Here is a 12,989-nt window from a genome sequence, read left to right on the forward strand (position 1 = left end):
GGCATGATCATGTATATAGTCATCACGTCCGTGACAAGTAGACCGAAACGATTCAGCATCTACTACTATTACTCCACACATGGACCGCTATCCAGCATGCATCTAGAGTATTAAGTTCATAAGAACAGAGTAACACATTAGGCAAGATGACATGATGTAGATGGATAAACTCAAGCAATATGATATAAACCCCATCTTTTTATCCTCGATGGCAACAACACAAAACGTGCCTTGCTGCCCCTGCTGTCACTGGGAAAGGACACCACAAGATTGAACCCAAAGCTAAGCACTTCTCCCATTGCAAGAAAGATCAATCTAGTAGGCCACACCAAACTGATAATTCGAAGAGACTTGCAAAGATATTTAAATCATGCATAAAAGAATTCCGAGAAGAATCAAATATTGTTCATAGATAATCTTGATCATAAACCCACAATTCATTGGATCTCGACAAACACACCGCAAAAAGAATTACATCAAATAGATCTCCAAGAAGATTGAGGAGAACTTTGTATTGAGATCCAAAGAGAGAGAAGAAGCCATCTAGCTAATAACTATGGACCCGAAGGTCTATGGTAAACTACTCACACATCATCGGAGAGGCTATGGTGTTGATGTAGAAGCCCTCCGTGATCGATTCCCCTCCGGTGGAGCGCCGGAAAAGGCCCCAAGATGGGATCTCATGGGTACAGAAGGTTGCGGCGGTGGAAATAGGGTTTCGTGGTGCTCTCGAATGTTTTCAGGGTATATGAGTATATATAGGCGAAAGAAGTAGGTCGGTGGAGCCACGAGGGGCCCACGAGGGTGGGGGCATGCCTACCCCCCTGGGCGCGCCCTCCTACCTCGTGGACGCCTCGTTGCTTCCTTGATGTCCACTCAAAGTCTCCTGGATTGCGTTTGTTCCGAAACCGATCCTCGCGAAGGTTTCATTCCGTTTGGATTCCATTTGATATTCCTTTTCTGCGAAACACTCAAATAGGCACAAAAAAACAGCAATTTGCACTGGGCCTTCGGTTAATAGGTTACTCCCAAAAATAATATAAAAGTGCATAATAAAGCCCATTAAACATCCAAAACAGATAATATAATAGCATGGAACAATGAAAAATTATAGATACGTTGGAGACGTATCAAACATCCCCAAGCTTAATTCCTGCTCGTCCTCGAGTAGGTAAATGATAAAAACAGAATTTTTGATGTGGAATGCTACCTAACATAATTTTCTTTATTGTGGCATGAATGTTCAGATCCGAAATATTCAAGATAAAAGTTTAATATTGACATAAAAACAATAATACTTCAAGCATACTAATAAAGCAATCAAGTCTTCTCAAAATAACATGGCCAAAGAAAGTTATCCCTGCAAAATCATATAGTCTGGCTATGCTCTATCTTCATCACACAAAATATTTAAATCATGCACAACCCTGATGACAAGCCAAGCAATTGTTTCATACTTTGGATGTTCTCAAACTTTTTCAATTTTCACGCAATACATGAGCGTGAGCCATGGACATAGCACTATATGTGGAATAGAATGGTGGTTGTGGAGAAGACAAAAAGGAGAAGATAGTCTCACATCAACTAGGTGTATCAACAGGCTATGGAGATGCCCATCAATAGATATCAATGTGAGTGAGTAGGGATTGCCATGCAACGGATGCACTAGAGCTATAAGTGTATGAAAGCTCAACAAATGAAACTAAGTGGGTGTGCATCCAACTTGCTTGCTCATGAAGACCTAGGGCAATTTGAGGAAGCCCATCATTGGAATATACAAGCCAAGTTCTTATAATGAAAATTCCCACTAGTATAAAAGTGACAACATAGGAGACTCTCTATCATGAAGATCATGGTGCTACTTTGAAGCACAAGTGTGGTAAAAGGATAGTAGCATTGTCCGTTCTCTCTTTTTCTCTCATTTTTTTATTTGGGCCTTTTCTCTTTTTTTTATGGCCTCTTTTTTTTTTCTTTTTCTTTTTTCGTCCGGAGTCTCATCCCGACTTGTGGGGGAATCATGGTCTCCATCATCCTTTCCTCACTGGAACAATGCTCTAATAATGATGATCATCACACTTTTACTTACTTACAACTCCATACTTAGAACAAAACATGACTCTATGTGAATGCCTCTGGCAGTTTACTGGGATGTGCAATGAATCAAGAGTGACATGTATCAAAGAATTATGAAGGTGGCTTTGCCACAAATACAATGTCAACTACATGATCATGCAAAGCTATATGACAACGATGGAGCGTGTCATAATAAACGAAATGGTGGAAAGTTGCATGGAAATATATCTCAGAATGGCTATGGAAATGCCATAATAGGTAGGTATGGTGGCTTTTTTGAGGAAGGTATATGGTGGGTGTATGATACCGGCGAAAGGTGTGCGATATTAGAGAGGCTAGCAATGGTGGAAGGGTGAGAGTGCGTATAATCCATGGACTCAACATTAGTCATAAAGAACTCACATACTTATTGAAAAAAGCTATTAGTTATTGAAACGAAGTACTACGCGCATGCTCCTAGGGGGATAGATTGGTAGGAAAGACCATCGCTCGTCCCCGACCGCCACTCATAAGGAAGACAATCAATGAATAAATCATGCTCCGACTTCATCACATAACGGTTCACCATACGTGCATGCTACGGGAATCACAAACTTTAACACAAGTATCTCTCAAATTCACAACTACTCTACTAGCATGACTCTAATATCACTATCTTCATATCTCAAAACAATCATAAAGAATCAAACTTCTCATAGTATTCAATGCACTTTATATGAAAGTTTTTATTATACCCATCTTGGATGCCCATCATATTAAGACTAATTTTATAGCCAATGTAAATTACCATGCTGTTCTAAAAGACTCTCAACATAATATAATTGAAGCATGAGAGATCAATAATTTCTATAAAATAAAACCACCACCGTGCTCTGAAAGATATAAGTGAAGCACTAGAGCAAAACTATCTAGCTCAAAAGATATAAGTGAAGCACATAGAGTATTATAATAAATTCCGATTTATGTGTGTCTCTGAAAAAGGTGTGTACAGCAAGGATGATTGTGGTAAACTAAGAAGCAAAGAATCAAATCATACAATATGCTCCAAGCAAAACACATATCATGTGGTGAACAAAAATATAGCCTCAAGTAAAGTTACCGATAGACAAAGACGAAAGAGGGGATGCCTTCCGGGGCATCCCCAAGCTTAGGCTTTTGGTTGTCCTTTAATTTTAACTCGGGGTGCCTTGGCATCCCCACGCTTAGGCTCTTGCCACTCCTTATTCCAAAATCCATCAAATCTTTACCCAAAACTTGAAAACTTCACAACACAAAACTCAACAGAAAATCTCATGAGCTCTGTTAGTATAAGAAAACAAATAACCACTTTCAGGTACTGTAATTAACTCATTCTTTATTTATATTGGTGTTAAAACTACTGTATTACAACTTCTCTATGGTTCATACCCCCCCGATACTAGCCATAGATTCATCAAAATAAGCAAACAACACACGAAAAACAGAATCTGTCAAAAACAGAACAGTCTGTAGCAATCTGTATCACACGTATACTTCTGTAACTCCAAAAATTCAGAAAATAAACTTTTGGGCGTGAGGAATTTGCCTATTAATCATCTGCAAAAAGAATCAACCTAAAAGCACTCTCCAGTAAAAAATGGCAGCTAATCTCGTGAGCGCTAAAGTTTCCGTTTTTTACAGCAAGATCATAAAGACTTCACCCAAGTCTTCCCAAAGGTTCTACTTGGCACAAACACTAATTTAAAACATAAAACCACATCTAAAAAGAAGCTATATGAATTATTTATTACTAAAGAGAAACAAAAATAAAGAAACAAAAATAAAATTGGGTTGCCTCCCAACAAGCGCTATCGTTTAACGCCCCTAGCTAGGCATAAAAGCAAGAATAGATCTAGGTACTATCATCTTTGGTAGGCAATCCATAAGTGGATCTCATAATAGATTCATAAGGTAATTTAATTTTCTTCCTAGTAAAGTGTTCCATGCCTTTCCTTAATGGAAATTGGAATCTAATATTTCCTTCTTTCATATCAATAATTGCACCAATCGTTCTAAGGAATGGTCTACCAAGAATAATAGGACATGTAGGATTGCAATCTATATCAAGAACAATGAAATCTACGGGCACATATTTCCTATTTGCAACAATAAGAACATTATCAATTCTTCCCATAGGTTTCTTAATGGTGGAATCCACAAGATGGAAATTTAAAGAACAACCATCAAATTCACGGAAACCTAACACATCACACAAAGTTCTTGGAATCGTGGAAAGACTAGCACCCAAATCACACAAAGAATAGCATTCATGATCTTTAATTTTAATTTTAATAGTAGGTTCCCACTCATCATAAAGTTCTCTAGGGATTGAAACTTCTAATTCAAGCTTTTCTTCATAGGGTTGCACTAAAGCATCAACGACGTGTTTAGTAAAAGCTTTATTTTGATCAAAAGCATGAGGAGAATTTAACACGGATTGCAACAAGGAAATACAATGTATCAAAGAGCAATTATCATAATTAAATTCCTTGAAATCCAAAAAAATGGGTTCATTGCTATCTAAAGTTTTGACCTCTTCAATCCCACTTTTACCAATTTTTGCATCAAGATCTAGAAACTCCGAATCATTGGGACGCCTTTTAACTAAAGTTGACTCATCTTTTGTCCCATCTTTATCAATATTCATATTGGAAAACAAAGATTTAATAGGGGACACATCAATTACTTTTAGATCTTCATCATTATTGCCTTGAAAACTAGAAGAACACGGTTTTACAAAGCAATCCTTTTTAGCACGCATCCTAGCGGTTCTTTCTTTGCACTCATCAATGGAAATTCTCATAGATTTGAGAGACTCATTGATATCATGCTTAGGTGAAATAGATCTAAGTTTCAAAGAATCAACATCAAGATAAATTCTATCCACGTTCCTAGCCAACTCATCAATCTTAGGCAATTTTTCTTCAAGCAAGGCATTGAAATTCTTTTGCGAAGTTATAAATTCTTTAACACTAGTCTCAAAATCAGAGGGCATCTTATTAAAATTTCCATAAGAGTTGTTGTAGGAATTACCATAATTGTTAGAGGAATTACTAGGGAACGGCCTAGAATTAAAGTTTCCTCTATACGCGTTGTTACCAAAATTGTTCCTACCAACAAAATTCACATCCATAGATTCATTATTATTCTCAATCAAAGCAGACAAAGGCATATCATTAGGATCAGAAGAAACACTCTTATTAGCAAACAACTTCATAAGTTCATCCATCTTTCCACTCAAAACATTAATCTCTTCTATTGCATGAACCTTTTTACTAGTAGATCTTTCGGTGTGCCATTGAGAATAATTAACCATAATATTATCTAGGAATTTAGTAGCTTCTCCTAAAGTGATTTCCATAAAAGTGCCTCCCGCGGCCGAATCTAAAAGATTTCTAGAAGCAAAATTCAGTCCGGCATAATTTTTTTGTAAAATCATCCATAAATTCAAACCATGTGTAGGGCAATTACGTATCATTAATTTCATCCTCTCCCAATATTGTGCAACATGCTCATGATCAAGTTGCTTAAAATTCATAATATCATTTCTAAGAGAGATGATCTTAGCGGGAGGAAAATACTTAGAGATAAAAGCATCTTTGCACTTGTTCCATGAGTCAATACTATTTTTAGGCAAAGAGAAAAACCAAGTTTTAGCATGATCTCTAAGTGAAAACGGAAATAGCTTCAATTTAACAATATCATTATCCACATCTTTCTTCTTTTGCATATCACACAAATCAACGAAGTTGTTCAGATGGGTAGCGGCATCTTAACTAGGAAGGCCAGAAAACTGATCTTTCATAACAAGATTCAGCAAAGCAGCATTAATTTCACAAGATTCAGCATCGGTAATAGGAGCAATCAGAGTGCTAATAAAATCATTGTTGTTGGTATTGGAAAAGTCACACAATTTAGTATTGTCTTGAGCCATCGTGACAAGCAATCAATCCAACACACAAGCAAACAAGAAGCAAGCGGAAAGAGACGGGCGGAAAAAGGGCGAATAAAACAGCAAAGGTGAAGTGGGGGAGAGGAAAACGAGAGGCAAATAGTAAATAATGTAATGCGAGGGAGAAGAGCTTTTGATGGGTACTTGGTATGTCTTGACTTGTGCATAGATCTCCCCGGCAATGGCGCCAGAAATCCTTCTTGCTACCTCTTGAGCATGCGTTGGTTTTCCCTTGAAGAGGAAAGGGTGATGCAGCAAAGTAGCGTAAGTATTTCCCTCAGTTTTTGAGAACCAAGGTATCAATCCAGTAGGAGACTACACGCAAATCCCTTGTACCTGCACAAACAATCAAGAACCTTGCAACCACGCGATAAAGGGGTTGTCAATCCCTTCACGGCCACTTGCAAAAGTGAGATCTAATAAAGGTAATAAAGTAAATATTTTTGGTATTTTTGTTGTATAGATTGGAAAATAAAGATTTCAAAATAAACGGCGGTAGAAATAGCAAATAGAGAGGAAAATAATATGATGGAAGATAGATCCGGGGGCCATAGGTTTCACTAGTGGCTTCTCTCAAGATAACATATTCTACGGTGGGTGAACAAATTATTGTCGAGCAATTGATAGAAAAGTGCATAGTTATGAGAATATCTAGGCATGATCATGTATATAGGCATCACGTCCGTGACAAGTAGACCGAAACGGCTCTGCATCTACTACTATTACTCCACACATCGACCGCTATCCAGCATGCATCTAGAGTATTAAGTTCATAAGAAACAAAGTAACACATTAGGCAACATGACATGATATAGAGGGATAAACTCTAGAAATATGATATAAACCCCATCTTTTTATCCTCGATGGCAACAATACAATACGTGCCTTGCTGCCCCTGCTGTCACTGGGAAAGGACACCGCAAGATTGAACCCGAAGCTAAGCACTTCTCCCATTGCAAGAAAGATCAATCTAGTAGGCCAAACCAAACTGATAATTCGAAGAGACATGCAAAGATATTTAAATCATGCATAAAAGAATTCAGAGAAGAATCAAATATTTTTCATAGATAATCTTGATCATAAACCCACAATTCATTGGATCTCGACAAACACACCGCAAAAAGAATTACATCAAATAGATCTCCAAGAAGATCGAGGAGAACTTTGTATTGAGATCCAAAGAGAGAGAAGAAGCCATCTAGCTAATAACTATGGACCCGAAGGTCTGTGGTAAACTACTCACACATCATCGGAGAGGCTATGGTGTTGATGTAGAAGCCCTCCATGATCGATTCCCCCTCCGGCGGAGCGCCGGAAAAGGCCCCAAGATGGGATCTCACGGGTACAGAAGGTTGCGGCGGTGGAAATAGGGTTTCGTGGTGCTCTTGGATGTTTTCAGGGTATATGAGTATATATAGGCGAAAGAAGTAGGTCGGTGGAGCCACGAGGGGCCCATGACGGTGGGGGTGTGCCCTCCTACCTTGTGGCCGCCTCGTTGCTTCCTTGACGTCCACTCCATGTCTCCTGGATTGAATTTGTTCCAAAAACGATCCTCGCGAAGGTTTCATTCCGTTTGGATTCCGTTTGATATTCCTGTTCTGCAAAACCCTGAAATAGGCAAAAAAACAGCAATTTGCACTGGGCCTTCAGTTAATAGGTTAGTCCCAAAAATAATATAAAAGTGCATAATAAAGCCCATTAAACATCCAAAATAGATAATATAATAGCATGTAGCAATCAAAAATTGTAGATACGTTGGAGACGTATCAAGATCCAACTATAATAGCTCTCACGGTACATCAAGATCGTGCCATATCAAGAACACGAGAGAGAGATATCAAACACATAGCTACTGGTACATACCCTCAGCTCCGAGGGTGAACTACTCCCTCCTCATCATGGAGAGCGCCGGGATGATGAAGATGGCCACCGGTGATGATGCCCCCTCCGGCAGGGTGCTGGAACAGGGTCCCGATTGGTTTTTGGTGGCTACAGAGGCTTGCGGCGGCGGAACTCCCGATCTTGGTTATTTTCTTGAGGTTTGGGGATTTATAGGAGAGGTAGACGTCGAGAACAAGTCAGGGGGCCCCACGGAGAGTCCACGAGGCATAGGGGCACGCCCTAGGGGGGTGGGCGCGCCCTCCACCCTCGTGGGGCCCACGAGACTCCCCTCCGGTAACTCTTCGTCCCAGTATTTTTTATATTCTCCAGAAAAAAACTCCGTTGATTTTCAGCGTATTCCGAGAACTTTTATTTCTGCACAAAAACAATACCACAGTAGTTCTGCTAAAAACAGCGTTAGTACGGGTTAGTTCTAACCAAATCATGTAAAAATATTATAAACATGGCATGAATACATCAAAAATTATAGATACGTTGGAGACGTATCATGCCTATATAATGATCATTGCCTGGATATCGTCATGATTATTTGAAGTTCTATCAATTCCCCAACAATAATTTGTTTACCCACCGTTTGCTATTTTTCTCGAGAGAAGTCACTAGTGAAATCTACGGCCCCCGGGTCTCTTCTTTATTATATTTGCCTTTGCGATCTATTTTCCTTTGCTTTTATTTTTAGATCTATTAAACCAAAAACACAAAAATACCTTGCTGCAATTTATTTTATTTGGCGTTCGATCTATCAATATTTACTACTCTCTCACGTTCGTTTGCCAATTTCTGGTGCCGCTACCCGAAAGGGATTGACAACCCCTTTTACACATCGGGTTGCGAGTATTTGTTATTTGTGTGCAGGTGCTGTTTACGTAGTGTTACTTGGTTCTCCTACTGGTTCGATAACCTTGATTTCATCACTGAGGGAAATACCTACCGCCGCTATGCTGCATCATCCCTTCCTCTTTGGGGAAATACCGACGTAGCTTCAAGCTACATCAAAAGGAATTTTTGGCGCCGTTGCCGGGGAGGATCTTCAACATCTACCAGGTTCCTAATCACAAATCTCATCCCCTCGCAATTTACATTATTTTCCATTTGCCTCTCGTTTTGCTCTCCCCCACTTCACAAAAATTTGTCGTTTTATTTGCCCTCTTTTTCGTTCGCTGTTTTCTTGCCGTATCTATCCGTGTTCTTGCTTTCTAGTCATAATGGCTAGCGTGCCTACTCCTCCTTTGTCACCAGATTTTGAAGTTCTTTACTGCGAGCAAAGACAAGGAGAATTTGAAAGATGCTTGGTACAGGCTTATGGAATCTTATCGTATTTGCAATTTAAAGGGGGATGTTAAGATCTTGCTTCGAATTTTTTACATAAGATTGGCTTTGCATCATAGACAACTCCTAGATTTTGCCGCTAAAGGGAATTTTATTGAGCTTGATGCCAATGCTGCCTATGAGTTTTTAGATGGAATTTTGGGGGTTCCACCTCAAAAGAAGGGGTTTCCTTTCACCCCAGAGGGAGTTAAAATGTTGGACAAACTTGGTGATTTGCATAAACACATGGTTGAATTACAAAAATATAACGAACCCCTCAAACATCTCAATGGTAGTATCAATCGCATGAATACCTTGATTACTCTTTGCAACAAGCGATTGGATATTTTGGTTCTAAAGATGGTTTCTTTTCCTGAGAATTTAGGGAAGCGTAAAGAGCCTCCCGGGTTTGAGAAAACCCTTACCAAAGTAGCCAAAACTACAGATGACAAAACTTAGATCCTTGCTTTATTCCTAGCTAAGGGCGTAAAACGATAGCGCTTGTTGGGAGGTAGCCCAATGAATAAAATTTATTTTTGCTTTGTGCATTCTGTTCTTGAGTGTTTGCACAATTATGCTACTGTTATGATTGTGTTTTAATTAGTGTTTGTGTCAAGTAAAGCCTTTAGGATCTTCTTGGGTGATAGTTGTTTGATCTTGCTGAAAAACAGAAACTTGTGCACTCAGAAAAATAATTCTCATTTTTAACAGAAGAGTTCTTTTGAGTTGATTCTTTTTGCAGAAAATTAATATACAAATTGCTCAGGTTTTACTAATTTCTCATGATTTTTGGAGTTTCAAAAGTATTCGAAATACCCAGATTGCTACAGACTGTTCTGTTTCCGAAAGATTCTGTTTTGTTTGCGTTGTGTGCTTGTTTTAATGATTCTATGGTTTTCTTTGATGAGTTTTTGCCATAGAAAATTTGGAATACAGTAGATATAATGCAAGAATAAAATATGACTTGGTTTGATACAATACTTATAGTAGTGATTTGCTTTCTTATGCTAACGGATCTCATGAAGGTTTTGTTGAGTTTTGTGTGATTGAAGCTTTCAAGTTTTGGGTTATCTTACGATGGATGAATGAATAAGGAGTAAGAAGAGCCTAAGCTTGGGGATGCCCATGGCACCCCAAGTTTTTATCCAAAGAGAAGCAAGCAACTAAGCTTGGGGATGCCCCGAGTGGCATCCCCTCTTTCTTCTAACGACATCGGTATTTTACTCGAAGCTATATTTTTATTTGTCACATACTATGTGTTTTGCTTGGAGCGTCTTGTATGATATGAGTCTTTGATTGTTTTGTTTTGTGTTTTTAAGTCTTGAATCCTTGCTGGACACACCTATTTGAGAGATCCAAAATTATGCCATGACTTGCTAGAATTGCTCTCTATGCTTCACTTAAATGTTTATGAGCTATGGATTTGCTCTAGTGCTTCACTTATATCTTTTTGAGCATGGTGTGCTTTAGTATTTTTGAAGAAATGCTCTCTTGCTTCACTTAGATTTATTTGAGAGTTAGTATTTTTTTTGAAGAAATTCTCTCTTGCTTCACTTAAATTAACTTGAGAGAAAGAAATATTATACTCATGATCTTCACTTATGTTTGTATGAGCTTATCAAAAGCAACACATGAAAATTAGTTCCAAAGTGATAAATATCCAAGAAGGATATAATAAAAACTTTCATGAAGATCATTGGACACAATAAACTTGATTCCTTGTAATAGTTCTGAGATATGATGATGTGATATGTGAGTCATGTTGATGATTAATTATGCTTTAGTAAGAATATTGGTGTTAAGGTTTGTAATTCCCTATGCAAGCACTAAACACTACAAAAAATACACTTCCGTGATGATACGTGTTTGTCACAGTAGGTCACGTTTTCTATCATGCATGTACATCCATGACGATTTTATGACATAATCAAGATAGTCATACCTATGCTGTCGTAGAAGTGTTCCATGACATTACCAAAATTATCATCACAGAAGTGTCCACTTCCATGACGATAAATCGCGCGTCACAGAAGTGCTTTCGTCAAGGGTGACCGGCACGTGGCATCCACTGTAACGGAACACCGTTAAGCTATCGGGTCCGGTTTTGGATCCGATAACCCGGTAACAGCCCCGACCAGTGGGGACTTTCAACGTGTAAAATCATCATTGGCTGGAGGAAACACGTGTCGGCTCACCGTTGGGACAGATGTCATCCACTCATTGGACCCAAAGCAACTATGATACGTCGACACGTGGCACGGCCGAACAGAGGCCCATTCTTGTGAAAAGGCTGGCCTGTTTGACTTGGTCAAAAGGTGGCGGGCCGGCCCACGGCAAGCCTATTAATGGCCTGTTCGCATATAGCCCATTTACAGCCTGCTAACCCAGGGCCCGTTTACGGTCTATCCGAATTAGGCCCAGTAGCGTCATCTGGGCCGTCCAATATAATTCCAACCCGTTTTAACTTCAGGCCCATGTATGGCCCATGACGTCTTTCAACCCATATGAGGCCCTTAGTAATCCTCGGCCCCTTAACGGCCTGTGGTAAAACTGGCCCGTTATGAACAGTGTATCACTTTATACCCATTAACGGCCCATTATTCCGTTGGGCCGTTTCCAGCCCATGTTATCTTTCGGCCTTCTCAGGGCCCATTTATTCTTGGGCTCATTTCCAGCATTCGTTTACCTACGGCCCATTACTGTCATTTTCTGCTTGTGGGCCAAATTTAGCCTGTGGTTACAGTCAGCCCGTTTGTGGCCCGTTAATATGTTGGGCCGTTTTCATGTCAAAAAAAACCCGTTGGGCTGTTTTCATAGAGTTATCAAATATGGCCTATTAACGGCCCGTTATTGTCCATGAATAGTACGGCCCATGATTGGCGAAATGATGATACGCCCCGTAGAAGGCCCATGGATCCTACAGTCCGTAAAAGGCCCATGGATCGTACGGCCCGTAGAAGGCCCATGGATCCTACGACCCGTATAGAAGGCCAATGGATCCTACGGCCCGTAGAAGGCCCATGGATCATACGGCCCGCAGGAGGCCCATGGTTACAACAGTCCGTGTGTTGCCATGATTATTTTGGCCTAGTTTCCAAAAAAGGTTATTGTGGCCACTAGTCAAACACAGAAAAAGAACTGTAGTGACTACAAGCAAACAACTAAACAAGACAATAAGGAAATAAATAAGAAGGGCAATTAACGCTAGCCTATTACCGCTATTACACATATTACATCCACTGGGCATCAAAGTTCGCCACCAGTGAAAATATAGGGAACAAAGCAGCATATTACATACACTGGCCGTCAAAATTGGCCACCAGTGCAAATAAACGCGGTAGCAAAACAAGAGCATAACTGAAACAACTTCAGAAGGGCTCAAGAAACGTTATCCTGGGTATCCACCATGCTGGCAATAATCTTAGCAAGCTTATTAGCTTTGTCCTGTTTGGCGCTAAAATCCTCCAACGCTTGCTGTTGCACTAGAAAGTATGCATCTGAATGCTCCAGGGACTTCCACAGTCCTTCCGCTTCTTGTCGCAGCATAGCTGATCGATGTCTTTCAGCTTGTAGTTGAGACTCAAGAAACTGAACTGATTCAGACAGTGAGTTTGAATAGATTGTGCAAGCGGTAGTGGCCAGTAACTCGAACACTAAACCAAGACAGGACTTTGGGGTTGTCTTGCTGTCTTCGAGATAGTCTTCCTTAGTTGTTTTATCAGCTTTGTTGGAGACC

This window comes from Triticum aestivum, chromosome 5D (assembly GCF_018294505.1).
Source record: "Triticum aestivum cultivar Chinese Spring chromosome 5D, IWGSC CS RefSeq v2.1, whole genome shotgun sequence".
Classification (NCBI taxonomy): domain Eukaryota; kingdom Viridiplantae; phylum Streptophyta; class Magnoliopsida; order Poales; family Poaceae; genus Triticum; species Triticum aestivum.